The sequence below is a fragment of the Strix aluco genome, chromosome Z (genome assembly GCF_031877795.1).
Source record: "Strix aluco isolate bStrAlu1 chromosome Z, bStrAlu1.hap1, whole genome shotgun sequence".
Lineage (NCBI taxonomy): Eukaryota > Metazoa > Chordata > Aves > Strigiformes > Strigidae > Strix > Strix aluco.
The window spans coordinates 22,431,584-22,449,998 of NC_133971.1; the positions used below are offsets into that span (position 1 = coordinate 22,431,584).

An 18,415-nucleotide genomic window follows, 5' to 3' on the forward strand; every position below is an offset into this window, starting at 1 on the left:
CATCATTTTGCCTTCATATAATTCCATCTCACGCACAGATCAGCCTTTCCCCATGAGCACAGGACTGCTATTTTCCTTCAAGCGTCAGTAGCTAGAGTCACAACTGAGAACGTCCTAACGAGCAAATCTGAGTAACCATACTAGGTGGGATGTTTTTATGGAGGCTAGGCAGTGAAACTCCCCATTTGTGGATGCAGTAGCTCTTCCCACCTAGTGTCTTCATACCTGCACCGTCCCACTGGCACACACTCCTGCATGCTTGGGGTAGTAGGTCTCGCCATGGAGATGTAAGTCCTTCCAGTTCATCCTTTACCTGAAGCTTTGATTATTTTTAAGTAAATATTGGTACAGTCGTATCTGGGCAACTGGCTGAGCATGAGACAGGAATTGTAGACATGTGCAGGCAGTTCCTGCCCCAAAAAGCTAAGTAAAATCTGGTTTATAGTGCAGCTACATAAGAAAAACATATTGCCATAGCACTGGAGGAATCATTGTCACGTTCTGAAGACCAGCTTTTCAACCAGTGGGTGATGAGAGTCATCACATTTCTACCACCAGGAGAGGACACATGCAGCTTGAGCACACTGTTTCAAGCCTGCAGTTGTTGTCCAACTTGGATGCAGACTGTGCATAGGTGGGAAACTATTAAGACCTGCCACAGCGCTTAGTGTATGGATGCTGAACCAGGTATTAGAGCTTGTAACAGAACATGCTTCTTGGTGAACCCTTGCAAATACTTGGTAGCTTGTTTTGGAAACAGAAGATGAAATAAAGCATTTTCTGAAGTTAATGGCCTGTTGAATACTTACCAGAAATTTTCATCACGTTGAAGCCTAGTCTCTGTGCTAAATCACAGTGCTGAGTACAAAAACAAAATCTGGTGGTGTGTGGGGACAACATATCTCTCTTCTTGAAATACATATACATACACATACATAACTGGTTTTGATACAAAAAAAAAAAAAAAAAAAAAAAAAGCATCTGACTGCTTCCTAAAGGGAAGGAGCTCCTAACCAGCCATGACAGCAAGAGATCTGCTCACACTCATGCTGAAAACCTTTCTAATGACACATTACCTGTGATTGATACAGCAGATATTGTCAGTAGCTATGGAAGTCAGTGTCATCCCTGTGTTGACGGTACACAAGTGAAGATCTGACTAGAGGAGAATTCTCTCTGCTGCTTTCTGGCTCCTTAAGAAACACAATGAGTACTTAAACGGGTTTGGTCTTTCATTATAGGCTTTTGTACTGCTGGAGTCATTGCAGGCTTGTATAGCTCTAAGTAATCTCTGTAGAAACCTCTCTACAGGCGTTAGAAACGCCTAGCCGTTTCAGCCACGGAACACCAAGTGCTGTGCAGCATACACTGTCTTTTCACTTTGACGCATGCACATGCAAAAGTGGCCTCTAGATGCTCCTGCAATCCAACTAAATCAGTCTATTTCACGGTAAAACGGATGGGGAGCGGGACATGGAGAAGAAGTAACTTGAACCTGTTTTTATATAATAAAATAACTCTTCTAAGTCCGGAAAAGTATCCGTTGCGCAACTCTGCCCCTTTCCAGCTGTAAGGGCTTGATGAACCTACAGACTGATTCTTCTCTAACTGGGGCTCCCGAAGGGCTCTTGCCGCCGTCGGCAGAAGCTCCCAACCCTTCTGCGGGAGGAGAAACGTGGTTGCTCCAGAAACATCCGCATGCCACCGCCAAGCAGCCTGTGCCCCCAGCCCCGCAGCCCCTACCCCGGCTGGCCTTCGCCACCGGCCAACCTCCGCTGCCAACACCGGGCAACCGCCAGCCCCCCGCTTCCCCCGCCCCCCTGCCGGGAGGAAGGAGACCGGGGCCGCCAGGGCCGCCGGCCCCCCCCGCGCACAGCCCCGTTTCCCCCCCCTGCCCCGGGCAGGGCAGTCGCGGGGTCCGGCGGGGCGGGGCGGGGCGGGCGGAGCGGGGCGCACCTGGGCCCCCGCCCGGCGGAGGCGGGCGGAGCGGGGGCGGAGGGAGCCCGTCCCTCCCCGAGCCTCCCTCCCTCCCCCCCCCATCCCTCCCTCTGTGCGCGCCGGCGGCGGCGCCGCGCTCCCTCCAGCCGCGCCCGCGCAGCCCCCGCAGGTAAGCGCCCCGCGGCCGGGGGTCCCGCCGTCCCCGCCCGGGAGAAGGTGTCCGCTTCCCTTTCCCCGGGGGCTCCGCGTCCGCGGCGCCTCTTCTTCCTCCACTTTTGGGGTGTTTTCTTGAGTATTTCTGAGACCGGTGCTGACTTTGGCGGGTGTGCAGCGCTGTGAGGAGGAGGCGCGCGTTTGCAAGCGGCGGGGTCCGGCGGCGGGCTCGTTAGGGACGGGCCTTAATGGGCTGGTGGCGTCGGGTCAGGCTGCTATTTCTGCTGGACTAACTTCTCTGAGGTTGGCCTGCACACTAACAGCGCTGCCACTGTTCGCTTACTTAGGGCCTGTCCTGATTTTTTTTCTTTTCTTTTTTTTTTTTTTCTTTTTTTTCCGTGAAGTCTCTTTGGATTTATTTATACCAAATTAAGGCAGTGGAAAAAGTCCTAACTAAAAAAATGGTTGCCACCTCTCTCTCCTGACTTCCTCAGTCCTTTGGACGAAGAGCCTGCAAAAGTCAGATGGGAGCTGTGTGCATGTATCCGTGGTGCTTACAAAGGTAAAGGAAACGATAGAGAGGATGAATGACAAGAACAAGGGTACGGAGTATTAGAGAAGGACCGGGAGGGTAGGGAGCAGGAGGGAAGCTTTAGGACAAAAGCCGTTAGCAAACTGAAGTGAGAAGAGAGAGGTGGAACCCGAGGGACCAAGTTTCTTCCTCTCACTCCTTTCTGCATGTTCTTTTTAAAGAGCTTCACAATGGGAACCCCCCCAAAAAGCTGCTTCCTATGGAAATGGGTGAAAAGTTTTCTGTATAGCCCTTTATCAGAAAAATGTTGGAATGTCAACTTTTTTTTTTCTTGCGGATTTCTATGTGAAACAAACTCACACCTTTCTGATTTCAGTTGTCTGAATAAATTAGAAGCTGCTCAATATCCCCTTGCAGGAGCCTCTGTATGCGACCTGTGTTCCTAAAGTTGGGGAATTGGGGTAGCTGAAGCCTTTTACTGCTAAAAACTGCTGCAACTCGTATCTTTTCAAAGAAAGTCTCTTGCATGCTAAGTCAGGTTTGGTGTGTTGTACCATTTGGTCTAAAATGAGTCACTCTCAGGTCTGAGAGTCATGTTTCAATTTGGCAGTCCCAACTGCGTGCCATGCAGCCTGTTACTCTTGTGAGAAGATGGGGTATGCTGTAGTACTAAAATAATACGTTCTGGCAATTTCAGCAGCAGACTGAAGGGATACTCTGTGTGCATAGGCGTTAAGTGAAGTTCCGTCCTGCAGCTTACTAATACTGACTGTAGGCGTGCCGTATGTTTCTCCTTAACTGATATGTGCTCAGACTAACAAAGCAACTTGATAGGCCTGTGTTTTACTGTTGTTTTTATTAAATCTTAGCTACGCAAAATCAAATGCTTTCTCCAGAAAAGATTGACACTGTCTCATCCCATGCAGTTGTACATGAGCTGTGGCTGTTCTGGCTTTTCAGTTGCCATTAACTAGGGAAATGTTATTTAGGAATGCTGGGAAACACTGTTTCATGCTCAGTATGGTGTTGTCCTTATCACACTGTATTACAGGTTACAGTAGTTGGACCCTGGGCTGCTATAAACCCTGTTCTGGGAAGTTACCAGTAAAGGTGCTGGTTGGAGAAAGGAGAATACTGACTGGTGTCTGCTTTCTTTTCCTCCCCTCTTCAAAACAAATATTGAGGGTGGAAAGGTTAAACAGCTTTTGAGACAAAACACAGGGGAAATGCAAAATTGAAGTAATGCTATACTGTGTATGCAGCTTTAATTAAGTGAAATTAACATGTGGGTAACAGACAGTCTTACCATTGTGTGCAAAGATACTTAGGGCTGTGTGGTTTCCATCAGTAACTCTGGAAGATTGTAACTAAAATATAATTCCTTCTCTGCTAAAAAATGGGAGAACATAAAAATCTGTCTTTAAACTGGTCTTGTACTAAGTGTTACACAGTGAAACCATGTGGGGAATCCAGGAGGGGGTGTTGAAGAAAGTGTTTTGCTCTGGAGCTGAAACTTAGGTAGGACTTATGTAGGATTGGCTTTTACATTGCTGTGACGAGCCATTAATAACACCTTAATGAATAGTTAATTGTTTCTCAGTAGCTTCTCCACACTGAGCTTGCTTTGTCCGATATTCAGAGGTTTAAACCAAAAGGCGGGTATTTCTTCTGGAGTGGCTTTTGTGCTTGGGAGACCACCACCATCTTACCTTGGAGTACCCAGCAGTTTTGTGCATTAGTTCTCCGAGGTGATCTACCTCCTCCAGATGTCTGAAGAGCTGGCTTTGAGCACCTCTAGGTGGTGACCTGGCAGCACTCGCTGAGCACTGTTACCATGTCATTTGCTGTGTATGTGGCTTCTTTATTGTGTGGGCGCAGGGGAAGACCAAGTGCAGCTCTGTCACCAACAGGACTGAATGGGGAGCTCTCACAGCTGTTACTCATCATCTTGGTGATGGTCCAAGGACACCTAGAATTTGAGAGCGGGGACAGGTTGTACTATGAGGCTGTTGTCCTTTTCGTTATCATTTCCCCCGCAAAATTGGAATCTGCTATGTTCATGGGATTTCCTCCCTTTCATAAAGGGCATGTACTTTGAAGGACACTTAAATTTAGTTTAAATCCATCTAAATGGGTTATCTGAACTGCAACTGCTACAAGTAATGCTAGGGAAAAGAAGCATACAACTGTTTTACTGAAAGAAGGATATTGCAAACAATATTTGATCCCTTCAGCATATTTAGTTTGTGGATTATTTCTTTGTAAGTAGTGTATTTCACTGCTTCTTCCTTCACAAAGTGTTATATTCTCTTTTTTTAACAGTTTAGTAGTATAAAAAGGAAACAAACTTTCAAAAAAGTAAACAGTATGGTTGCATAAAAAATAAAAACACAGGAGTTATCAAAAGGCAATGCTAATAGCTGAAAAAACTACTTGCACTCTACTCTTTTTATTTTTTTTTTTTTTTTTCCTTCTTCTCTTCTTTAAGGTTGCTTTCCCTTCAGGTAAGGTCCCCATTTGAAGTCTTAGGATTGAATGATAATTTGAAGGGAGAACACTGCCCACTGCTCTCCAGAAAGATCCGATTGTGCGGGACTTGAGGTGGTAATGGCTTGAACTGGTAGTGATTATGTAGCATTCCATGTGTGTTTTTTGCTCTTCCATGCATCGCAAGGAGATATTGTAGAAATGTGACGCTCCTAAGTGGTGTAATGTTAGGGCTGAACTTGCACATCTCGTGTCCCTGAGTTTCCTTCATAGCTAACTGAGAAGCTTAAGGCTTCATCCATGGCCCATAGATGTCAATGATAAAATCTTTATCGGCATTGTATGGCTTTGGATCAGGCACAAGGCTGATACGTTGCTCTGACAGACATGCAAAATTATTCCCAGGGCAGAGGAAAGCTCTATCAAAGGAATAAGAGTGCCTGTTCTGCTTACATTTCAGGGAACTTGAATTTTGGTTTTCTTCATTTATCATATTCATTTAAAGCTTAGTTGCTTTAAAACAAGTAGAAGCCTTTGCATTCTTGCACCTTCATTGCCATACTGAAGAAAATGATAGTGAATATCTGAAGCAGGTTTGGTGCCTTGTTTCAATATCTAATGAAACTAAAGGAGAATTCTGAGACGTGCCTGCCTTTGTATATCCAGATCTCTCCTTTACTGATCCATTGCTGTTTCTTGACTGTCTGATACTCTTCCCCTACACCCAAGCTGATCAGTAGCATACCTGGCTTGCAAATTCATAGTCATTGTTTGGCTGAAGGTTGCACTCTAGGATCAATTTTCATTTTTTGATGATTGGTGCCTCTTATTCTTGAAAATGTAGTTTCTATTTGTGCAACATTTAGCGCCAGTAAGGAAAAGCGCCTATTTAGTGCCAGTTTGGGTAGTATATGTGTGTCCCTGTCCCACATGGCAACTCCATAATCATTACATTTCTCTAATGAGCTCTTGAAAAAGACCTTTTCAGGTGGCTAAGGTGTTGCATTTCTGTATAAAGGAACAGTAGCCTTGCTCGGATCAGTGCAAATTCTCCCGAATTTCCTGACAGGCACAGCCTGGAGTAGTTTGTTAAACACATTTTTCTGTCCTGCATCTATTTCCTACTGGATCTGGCTCCTTCTTGACCCACATAATGTAGGCAATTATGTTAGTGCGCATAAGCGGGTGAGCACTGGTGCACTTACCCCCGGGTAGAGAAGCATTTCTTCTTAAAAAGAAAGCAAGCCTTCCTCTGCCTCTGACAGATGAAAACTGCCACAGACTTGCGTGGCTGCTGTGGTTCAAGGAGTCTGGGTAAGGCATGTGTCCCCCTGCCAGCAACACTGCTGGGGCGGAGGAAACTGTGTCCCTCCTCCTCAGGCCACTCCTGGGATAAATAGCCTGGACGGTGTCCTGAGCATGTGGAGAGTGTTTTGCGTTCCAAGCGCCTTGAAGATTGTTGCTGGTGGAGTTGGATGAGGACCTGTCTGTGGTTCCTGCTGGGAACACGGGAGGTAAGCATTGCCCCTTGTTGTTTCTCAGCCATGGATCGTAGTGTGTCTGCTGCTGAGGTGTGGATTGGTGGCGCAAGAAATACTTCCTGTTACAAAATTGGGAAGGCTACATATCTTTTCGGAGGAAACATGTTTTGGGAGCACAGATACTGTATTGGTGAGAACTTCATTACAGTTTTGTGACAAATGGATTATTTTATTTTAATTTAACTTGAGAGGCATTGGAACTGCTTATTTTTTTGGCTTCCATGTGACATATTCTAGATCAAATTTGGAGGTGCTTTCACCTTCTATTTAAAAATACAAAGGTGCCAAGTATGCGAGCCTAATATTATCTTTTTGCTTTTGCTTCTGACTATGAATAACAGGCAAACATCTCCTGAAGTAGATTTTTGAAACTGCTGGAAAAAGTGCTGATGAGTTTGATGGTTGTATATGATGAACTTTAGCTCACTGTAATATGAGGTCTACACACCATTTAGCCTTTTCTTTAGGAATTCACGTGCCACAGTGACCTTCTGATTAGGGTGAATTTCACAGGCACTCTCTAGACAGTACATCCATTTCTCTGCCAGCTAGAAAATGTATTGCATACTGCAGTGCTTGCAGGAGCAAGCAAAAAAGTATTGGATTGACATCAAAGGCAAGATCTTTCTGTACAAAATGCTGGAGATTTTAAGAGTGGTAAAAATCTGGCAAAGGAAATGCATACTGTTTTTCATTGTAAGCCCCTTTCTCTCCCTCCTTCCCCCCCTTTTTAGGGCGTGTACGTCAAATACGAAATGGTGCCAGTGTATTATTTATGGGTGCAGTTTGCAGAGACTTTTCTTAGAAGTTCTTTGGCCATTTCAGGATGATTGTTTTCAGCCTGGATGGAAAAATGTATGTATAACTAGAGCAGTATCCTTTTTTTATTGTGAAAAATTTAGCTGCAGCTTTGTTTAAATTTAAAAAAGAAAAAAAAAAGGAAGTGTTGGATGAGTATTGAATGCTTACTGCATAGAGAAATTTATATCTTCTTTGGATGGGTAGGGTGATTATTTGAGAGCACTGAGTTTAACGTGAACTCCAGCAAAGACTTCCTGGTATCTGAGAAGGCAAGGGAGATGCTGTACAGGTCGCATCCATTTGTTAGATGGTTATACTTCAGGTTGGTGTTTGCAGGAAAGGAGGAATACTGCTCTCCTCTCAGGAAGAAATAGCTACATACCTTGCAAGCATGGCAAGTGTTGTTTTGTCTGTTGCAATGGGGCATTGGTAAAGGGTCTGTAGCCACTGGATTTCACTAAATGTTTAGTCACAGATGGTGCAATCTGCTTCTGACCCATCATGGATATCGGACCTACAGAACGGTGTCCCAAAGCCTTGAGCCACTGCTGGTGACAAAGCGAGGGAACCAGGGTGGCATTATAGAGCTGCAGTGTGTGAGAGGCAACATGCCTTCCCCTTGCCTTCCTGTCACCAGCCAGGCTGCAGGTGTCACTTCTGCTGGTGCAGAATAAAGCCCCAGTTTGTTTGCTGCTCATTTCCGAATCAGCTTCTCCAGTATCAAGCGAGGTGGAAGGGCTGATCCTGGGCCCAGGGACACTGCCAGTGCAGCAGCCACTCTCCCTTCAGCTCACAGCATAGCAGCTTGGCAGGTGGTGAGCACCACCGCTCTCCTGCTACCCTGGGGCAAGGAGAAGCGGCACCAGCAACAGCTCCTGGCCCTCGACTGGCAGGCTGGAGGCAGGAGACCTCGGTGGAGGACTGTAGGTTAATATCTCAAGCCAACAACTGTGTCGGGAGGAGGTCAGCTTGCCCCTAGAAGAAGTTGCCTTGCACTGGGAGGGATTGTGGTGGTAGTTATTGCAGTCAAGACATGGTATTTCTCTGGTTCTCGTGCCTGCAGTGGGTACTCACTGATTTACTTAGTGCGATCCGCTTTCGTGTGGTTACTGTGTTTTTTCTAATCTTTTACTATGCAGCTGTGATGTCACTTCTTGGGTCCTAGCACCTTTAAGAATTGGTTGTTTCTTTACTAACCATTTTCACAGTTACTTGCGACCAAATATGAAATACTAGCAAAGGCTGGCAGGGGGTGTGTGTGTGTGTTTGCTTTTCCATCCAGATATTTCTGAGAGCTTTCATTGACACTCGGGCTAGTAGAAGTAAATTACGCACTTCTTGTGTAGTTGCTGTTTCCATGCCTATTGTGACAGGTATGTTTTCAGTGATTCCCTGTAGAGATTGGGTCAGTAGTTTTACAAGATATGTACAGTCCTGAGATGAGCTGCAGTGGAAAGGTGTTGCTTTGATGTGGTAATCACACTGTAATGTAGGATGTAAAGGGGCAATTTGACTGCTTTGCCTCAGGTTGTGCTTATAGGATTAAACTTTGTAGTACATTTCTATAGTTGCCTGCTAGTTTTGAACATATCAAACCAATTACTGAAGTACAAAAGTGTTTGGGAAATTGATAGGAGAATGTGCAATGGACTAGAATAGATCCAGACTGATGACAATAAGCCCATAAATCCCAAAGGAGAATGCTGCATCATAAATTCTGTGTTAATACTGTGTTGCATGTCTTTGACTATTGCACTTGGAAGATGTCTTTGCAAATGTATACACAGCTCTGCTGAAGTGTCCGATTGACAAATTATCAGTACAGGAGAATAACTTGAATATTCCCCGGGTCTGTGCCAAGAATGTCCCTGGGCACTCCTGTCTTGTCAGACAGAATCAGCCAAGGTACTGACAGTATGTTGTCCTATATGCCATGGTAGCACCTAGGATGTGCTAGGAGTCACATTTGAGCATGTGTTTACCATCCACATAATCATCAGATTCAGTCAAGGAGCAAAGCCTTAACTTTCAGTGAAGGATTCTCTGGGGCATTCAGCTGTTTCTATCCACGTCCCCTCCATTTACAGCTACACTTGCAGGCACAAGGTCAGTGCTCCAACAGGGTCACTGCTCCCTCATTCCTCTTGTCAAAGAAATGGGATTCACTGATTGTTTTTCCAAGGTGTTGTAGTGGGGTAACCAACTTAGACAAATTGATGTCTGGATAGGTATGTTCAAGGAATAACATCTTGAATGTGACATGTTGTACTTGAATGATACTGTTATAAATGTCTGTCGAGTTTAGTGGTCTTCCCTTTTGCTGTCAGTCCCAAAATGTGGCAGACATGGAGAGCAAAGCTGTGGAGATGAGCCATGGTGCCTTTGACTTGCCCTGAGCATGGTTTCTGTGCAGGGCTTTGAGAGCTGTCCTGATGTGGCTGGCAATGCATGAGGTTCATTTTGTTCCTCCTAAAGCTTTGGATGGAACTGGTGAAAACTTCTTCTCAGAGCAGTGCATTTCCCCATACAGAAACCTTGCAAACTACAGAAGACTCTTCTGAATTCATCTGTTCAGTCCTGTAGTCTTTCAGTTTCTTGTGTACAGCAGTTGCAGTGTCCTATTTCAAACACCCCATGCAAGTGAGGCTGGAAGCTGACGGAGACTTCAGGGTATTACTGTGATCAAAGCAATGCTGGTAATTAGTTAATAGACTTAAAACAGGTATAATTACTGCAGTTTTGCGAACAGTTGATAGGAATAGCATAGCTTAGTGCCTGGTTCTCCAAGAAGTATGATATGTTTTTGTTACCTGCCTTGGGTTGCTTAAGTTTCACATGCAAAAGCATCCTAAGAGGTTCAGCCTACAGAAAAAAAACAGAGGGAGAGATGAGCAAGCTGATGGCAACCCAAAGACAGGAGGGAATTACATGATTGTAGAACACATAATGCCTTAAAACTAATATGCCTGAACAAACGTTTCTGCTGTGGTCCTGCATATATCTATCCTCAGCATCTCCTCCACAAAGTTTCTTACAAACAGGAGCCAGTTGCCCAGATTTTAATGGCAAAGTTCTGGTCGAGTGACCTGTTTATCGCTTTTTCAGTTGTCCTCTCTAAATTTTTCTCAATATGATGTGAAGATTGTGAAGGAACTCTTGGTACAATCATTGTGGGAAAGCAGTTGCTTTTTCCTTCAGGAGAGTGTCACAAAACTTCAGGAAGGGCTTCGGCGTTGAAGCCACACCCTGCTCCTTCGTGCTTCAGCATTGGCAGGCATGTGGAAGAGGAGGGAGAGAAAATACTGACTTTCCCTGGAGCTGCCAAGATGAGGTGATTGTTTCTTGGTCAGTAGCAAACTCAAACGCAAAGCTGCTATGCATCTGCCTCCCATAGTGATTCCAGAAGTCTCCCATGCCCCGTATCTCCCCCTGACCATTCCACTTCTGGTTTGATTAACTTCTCTCCCCCCGAGACCCTGCAGTGGGGACTCTTACTGGTATAAGCTGCATCTCCACTAGAGGGGGATGCCAGTATAGCTATACTGGGAAACTTTTGAGGATTTGGTTAGTTATATTTTACTCTTCCCGCCGGCAGTGTTGTGTGTTGGGTTAAGTGGAGTATCCTTTGAAGGATGCTGCTGCGGGACCAAAAGTAGATGAGACCTAGCAGTGGCCTTATGCAGCAGCTGACTGAGTAGCAGGCATTGGGTTTCTCCAAAACAGTGTCAGTTCCGCCAGTGTGCCATAACGTTTGTTTGTCTAGAATCATAGAATGGTTTGGGTTGGAAGGGACTTTAAAGATCATCTGGGTCCAACTCTGCTGCCATGGGCAGGGACACCTTCCACTAGACCAGGTTGCTCAAAGCCCCATCCAACCTGATCTTGAACACCTCCAGGGAGGGGGCAGCCACCACCCCTTCTGGGCAACCTGTGCCAGTGTCTCACAACCCTCACAGTAATGAATTTCCTCCTTATATCTAATCTAAATCTGCCCTCTTTCAGTTTAAAGCCATTACCCCTTGTCCTATCACTCCACTCCCTGATAAAGAGTCCCCCCCCATCTTTCCTGTAGCCCCCTTTAAGTACTGGAAGGCTGCTAGAATATCTCCTCAGAGCCTTCTCTTCTCCAGGTGGAACACCCTCAACTTTCTCAGCCTGTCCTCACAGGAGAGATGCTCCAGCCCCCTGATCATTTTCATGATCCTCCTCTGGACCCACTCAAGCAGGTCCATGTCCTTCCTATGTTGGGGGCCCCAGAGCTGGACCAGCACTGCAGGTGGGGTCTCATGAGAGTGGAGTAGAGGGGGAGTGTAAGGTTGGCCAACCTAGGAGGAGCTGCACAGCAGCAGGAGAGACCAAAATTCAGACCTGCCATGCCTAAGTGGGCTTTGTCCGGGTTCAGAGGAGCTCTGCATGGGCCTTTGGCTTTGGTGGGGTGCAATTGCAGGATGCCTAAAAAATCTGTTTTGTGGGTGTATTTCAGTACGTTCTTGTTTTGTGGCCTGGATCCTTTGGACTTCTTAGTTTATTTGTGTAGCTGCAAAAAAAGGGTCTTAGTGGTTCCTGAGTAATGCTTTATGGCTTATACTTTTGTTACAGACTGTCTTAAGGAGTCTTTGAAGTGTGTGTGCTTTTAATGTTTGTACCCATGCTAATGTGCACTGAGTTTCAAGGGGGGAGTTTGAGGCAAACTACTACTTAGTTTTGGTTTTTTCTTTAAGAATAATCCATTCCTATTCAGTTGCGCTTTTCTCCAGTAGGATTGTTTTTTCTCCTTTCTTGCTCTTTAAAAGATGTGCAAAAGGAGTGTATCTCAAAAGTGGTGAGACAGACTAGATAGTGCTTGTACTCTCTTCTGTCACTGTATGCATTAGAAATTGGGTTTTTTTGTTCTGTTTTTACACTGATTGCATTCTGCCTCCTGACTCTTTATTTTCCACTTGAATTCTTGGTATCTCCTAAATATTCCAGTTGAAATATTTGTTTCTGTTGGGCAGTATGTATGCTGAGGACTTAGTCAGCGAAGTTGAGTAATCACTGAAGTATGAGGTGAATTTACAACAACTACTTAATTCATGTGATCTCCTGTATGCACTAAAAGCTTGTCTGCTAAACACAACACAGAGTTAATCCAAATCAATATTTAAAGTGAATTAGTCAAGCTGCATGCTAATCCTCTGGGTTTACCTGCTTATTCAGGTATGCAGCAGCCTAAGTTGCATTAAACTTCAGTTGATAATTGAGAGGGGAAGGGTTTTAGGGAAAGGTGATGAAATCTTGGTGTTTTGTTCATCTGTCTCCTTTCAGGGCATATTTCAAACTGCTTTGCATTTATAAATCTTGAATTCATGGAATGATCAGCATGAGCTACCTGAGGCCAAAACCCAGTACTCTGCAGCAGCCCTGTACTAAACATCCCTGACAGCTGCTGCTGCTCCCAGGATATTTTGGGGATTGTGTTACTTCCTGATCATCCCTAACAGTTGTTCCTCAAAAAGCCCAACTGGTTGAGCTGGGATGCTGTAGATGGTAGGGAATACGGTGCAGACTGTGGGATAAGGAAGCCCTCTCAATCTCTTCCAGTAAACTAGTAACCAGCCCTGATTTTACCCTCACTCAAATTCTGGATATATTGTCCTGAGCACACCAAAGACTCTTGGTGGGCAAGAAGTAATTACCTTTCATTTGTCAACATTAGGATTTTTGTTGTCTTGTGCTACTGGGTTTGTTCCCCCTCCATCATGGCAAGATCAAAGGTAAGATCTTATTTCTGGGTCACTGCTGTCCATCAGATAAGTTTGTTTGTGGCCTTGGGAAAAAGCAGTGACGTGAAAATAGGGAATTTAAACCCTGTCATTAAGATAATTCTTTCTTATTGTCAATTTCTTTCAAACTTCATTCAGCTTAACTATGCAAAACACAGCACTGCAGAAATTGCCTGGAGAACGGTCGGTTGGACTGATGCAGATGTTACAAAAATATTTCTGAAGCAGCATGACTGTTATTTCTAGTTTGAGGGATTTATAAACAGTTACTATGTCTGCATTGGTGATGACCTGAACCATGTTAAGCTGATGCCTTGCAGTTTTTAATGTACTTTTTTTGTGGGGGTGGTTGGCAAATTTCTATTTCAGATAAACTTAATTAAACTTCTGTTTGTGCACCATTGGTCAGGGTCTGTGTAGATCTATATTAGGATAGTACATTTGTAATTTGGGGTTTGGGTTTTGGCATGTTTAATTGAGGACTTCCTTGGCTTTAGCATTTCCAGATTATTGTATTGTGTGGTGGTTCATTCTGCCTGAAGATTGAACATCTGCTTTGTGGATGCAGGGGGAAAAAGAAGTATTTGCTTTAATGCTGGCCCTCCTCAAAGCTGTTTAGAGAATTGTGACATTCTGTTATCATCCAGATGTTTTTTATCTAGTGAAAGGAATATTGTCTGAATGTTTAAATACAAACTTATTTCAGAAGTATGCCGACATACTACTACTTTTCTGAGTTTTATACAAAAGGTAGATCATGTCAGGTAGGGTTAGCAAATGGAGACTCTGTTGCTGATCCATGGAAACATTGAATTGTATCACTTTTTTTCTTCTTGGAAATAAATGTTGAATGTCTGTTTGTAAATTGTTGAGAAGATAAGATCTTACTGCTTTTCCTGCTGAGGAGTGGTAGCTGGAGAAAAACACCCTGATATCTTATATGGTGATTTATACCTTGATACAAGTGACTTTGCCTACTATTGTCTTCTTTAATGATACTGATTAGTAAGCCAAATAGTGATGAGAATGCAATGGGAGTTAAATTCTGCCAACTACGAGTGTGAGGCAATGCGTCCGTCTTGGCTCTGTGTTGTTAAAACTGCTTCTTGCAATCACAGTGTTCAGAATAATTTTAACGATGGAGGAGGGCAAAAACATGCACCATACTTGCTGCTTTTACACACACACACACACACACACACACACACACACACATGCATGCATAATGCTGGCCACAGTTAATGATGCATCTTAAATGATGAGCTATCCATGGTGACTTTGAACTTTTCTCCCTGTTAGTTAAATTCTCCAAATTTAATGTCTGTCAGTAGAAATAAACCATTTTAAAAGAGTTTCAGAAACTTGTTTTGAAATGACTTACTTCAGAAGTATTCAGTACTTTAGAAGTCATTATGATGAAAGTGCAGATTATGAAAACAATGTCATATGACAGCAGCTTCCTTGTGGTTGTGCTATGAGAGACCATCCACATTGTAGTAACTTGCTTACATAAGCCTGAGCAGATTGGCGTTATTTTCCAGCAGTCAGTGTCTAGCTGTATTTTTCCTCTTTATTTTCTGGCAATTCTTTCTTGAAGTTTAGAGTAGTGAGATAATATTGAAATTAGATGATGTCATGAATTATTACTCTGGAGTCTTCCTAGTTCACATTGCTTTTACTTGAAACAGAGAAACCAGAAATTCACTTTCAGGAATATCTTATTATTCCAGAACTCACTAATTCGAAAAAACCTAGTGGAGCTGCTGCTGCAGTTGTTTCTTGAAGCTAGTTGCTGTGGTTAGTGCAGATGCTTTAAAGCAATTTTTGTGTGTGGCTTGATTGTTTTATCTTACGCCGACCTGATCATTCTGTTGAAGAAGCTCCTAATACACCTGAAGAAACATGCATGTACTAGACAGCACCCCTTGCATTAAGGCAGATGCTCGCTCACTCTCCCAAGTGAGAGTAGGAAGAGGTTCTCCAGCCTTGCTGAGTGGCGAAGGAACGACCACATCTAAGCAATCCTTGACAATTAAAGATTAATGGAGGTCATTAGGGGAAGCTGTGTTCCTGATAGATAATGGTTGAAATAAGTCTAGAGGTTCTGGATGGTAATGGGAAGGCAACCTGATGTGTTGGCATTAAAGGAGGAACTGCAGGAATATGAGAAAACTGAGGAAGCCATGAGAATTTTTTTGACTTTTCAGACAAATCTCAGAAGAAGCTTTTCAGGGAACTAGGAGGCTTCAAGAGAAGATGAAGTATCATTTTGGATTTAAAAAACAGCAAGAAAATGCTGCCCAAGAGATGGGTGTGGAATAGATACAATATGGAAGTAATCAGGAAAGGAGGTTGAGCAAGTGAGAGAATTGCAATGGATGGTGCAAACTGACCTAGGTTAGGGAAATACAGAAAGGATTCTTAAAAAGGACAGCTACACAAACTAAATGGAAGTTTTTGTCCGATGGTAAATAAGATTTCAAGTCCCTCTGTGTAGCAGAGAGAAGGTATCCTATGTTTAATGAGGAAAAGGAGCATGATTCAGTTGTGAACAGCATGGTGGTGGCACTTTTAGCAAAAAATGTTGAGATTTGAACAGAAAATGAGTGCCTCTTGATTTTATTTTGGTTTTAATCTCATCTGAGCAGTATGCAGAGAAACCCGAGGTGCTGCTGCATGCCTTTTAGATTAGCCTGCTGCTAATGGGAATCCAGTTTGTACCATAACTGACATGACTTAGGGTGAGTTGTAATTTCACATTACAGTGCCAAATACTGTGGGCTTGTCCTTTCAAAATATGTTTTCTGTTTATTAGTAAAATGTTGCATTTTTTTCTGATAGAAGTCAGAAAAGAGAAGATACAAATCCTCTTGAATATTCCGAGGGAAATGAGTTAATTGTTTTGGACACAGAACACTAGAAAGGCAGAGAAAAATCTTTTTTCTTTTCCTTCCTTCATAATGGGATATTTATGTGCCTTAGAAAAGACCTCTTAAGTGATCATCTTTCTACCACTGACACAGAGGAGGGAAGACGTTATTTCCCCTTCAAGATGTCCTTGATTATTTCCATTAATTGGAAAAAAAGTATCACGATGGGCCAAATGAGAATACATTTTGCTTCCATCAACAATGTAACATCGTCTCCTCAAATACCTTTTGCCACCAGTAACCAACAATAGGAAATCATGAGGGTACGTGTTGCACAGAGTGGTGAAGAGGCTCTTTGGCTTCAGTGGGGTTGGACCTGTAGCAAATGCTTGGAGAAGCGGGAGTCCTCCAGCCTTCCTTGGCTGCCATTGAGGTCATCAACAAAATGCATTTGAACTTCATGGGCACAGAATCAGACTCTTGGTTTGCCAGAATAAACAAAACAAAACAAAACCCCAACCAACCAAAAAAAACCAAAAACCCCAAACCAACAAAACCCACAACCCCAAGACAAAAACAATTCCAGAAAGAATTAACACCTTGTAATTTTGGGAATAATCTACTCACCAAAGAGCTTTCACAGTGGCCACAGCAAAACATCTGAATGTCCCTTCTGGGGATAAACATCAGAGCAGGTAAAGGAGAAAGGCAGACATGCATAGGTTAATTACAGATGCTTGAACTGTCTGCCCTTTGGTGGAACCCAGTGCGTAACTGTGGTCAGCCTGCTTTTGTCATCCTCAAAAGGGGTAACAAGGCATGGTGACAGGCAAAATAGAGTGGCACATGGAGAAGATTTCACTGCAAGATAAATGCTTCAGGGTAGTATGCTATCTACTGATTTTTTTTGCATTGAAAGTCTGTGAGTAGAGATCTTTTTTTTTCTGCTTTTTGTGCAGGGATAGGCAGGAGCTCTGATCTTGCCCTGGTGGGATGACTGGGAAGATGTCTCTCCTGACCCATGTGTTCTCTGTGAGAGCAGATGATTTCTCGGAGGCAGTGCCACTGCATAGTCGTGCTATTTTATTGTTGTAAATTAGTTCAGTGCCTGGTAAATGAATAAGGTGACAGATTGTCTCCTTAATCTTGCAGTGGGGAGGAAGGGACAGTTTCACACAACGCTGCCTCTGCAGAGTTCATGAAACTGTTTAGCTTGTGTAAGAAGGCTCCACCTGGCACATCTTTGCTGAACTCCTTGCAGGCTGTATTTTGTCATGGGATGATTTAGGAGCAGTTGTGTAGTTCTCATATTATTAATTATTGAGGCCAGAACAATGATCTTTCCCTGATTAGCTACAGAGCTCCTATTCAGAAAGGTTTGACTGATGTCATTTTTTTTTTTTGAAGCACAGGCTGCGCTGTGGATGCAAACAACGTAGATTTGAGACCCTCTGTTGATTATTGTCTTGTGGAAGAGTCCTACTGAATGCAAGGGCATTTTTAAAATTTGTGTCAAAATCATTTGCTTTCTAGCCTTGGATTACCACTGAAAACTTCACCTTTTTTCCTTACATAAGGAGAGCTAACAGCTGTATTGTGCTTCTGAAAGTGAAGACTGAGGCAGTGGAAACTGTAAGTCTCTTCTAGCTTCAGGAAGTTGCAAACTTCCCTGGAGCACCTTTTAAAAACTCCTGGAGGTGTACAGGTGTGCGTTGGCTGAAGGCAGAAGAGAAAGTAGGAAAAATTAGTTCCTTTTTTTCCTTTAGTAGTAGGCTTTTGGACTTCTGCATTTTTATTTGACCTCATTAAGTTATCTCTCTTGTTCCTGACTTTTTTTCATAAGATGGTTTTCAGGTGGCTGGGCAAGTTCAGGTTAAACTTCACAAGGTATTGTTTGTTATTATTTTGTTTTGGTTTGGCTTAAGTAAAAGCTGAATGCTCTGGACAGCTGTTGCTGTTCTCAGTAAAGCAATCTGCAAGGTGATAAACAGCTAAACATGCTACTGTCCTGCTTTTGATGCTGTTAGTGACTAAGAGGTGATCATGCTATATATTATGTGGATTGTATGCTTTGGCTGACAAAGTGCAATCAAAACAGGCATCATACAAACATAGAAGCTGATGTATTACTTATGTGGGACCACAGCAGTAATAAAATCCCTGATTCTGTGGTGTATCTTTGGGACCCTGAATCACTTCCAAGACAATTGTTTAGGACATTGTTGCTCTGAAGTTGGAGCAGCAGTAATGTAGGCACTACTACATGCTTTGACATGTTCAGTCGCTGGGTTAGATCTGAATTTGGGAAAGTTTTTGTCTTGCTTTTAT

At 43.5% G+C, this 18,415-nt stretch overlaps 1 protein-coding gene across 4 annotated transcripts in view; it reads left to right on the forward strand.

Moving 5' to 3' along the window:
- Positions 1-2,070: 2,070 nt before the first annotated feature.
- Positions 2,071-18,415, forward strand: part of LPAR1 (lysophosphatidic acid receptor 1) — an 81,255-nt gene continuing 64,910 nt past the window's right edge. The window contains exon 1 of one of the 4 annotated variants that reach the window (XM_074813172.1): positions 2,071-2,107. The gene's annotated coding sequence lies outside the window, so the exon portion shown is untranslated. Of the gene's footprint in view, positions 2,108-2,262; positions 2,654-6,528; positions 6,625-17,371; positions 17,720-18,415 lie in introns of those variants that run through there. The other 3 variants (XM_074813173.1, XM_074813171.1, XM_074813174.1) reach the window with 3 other exon arrangements.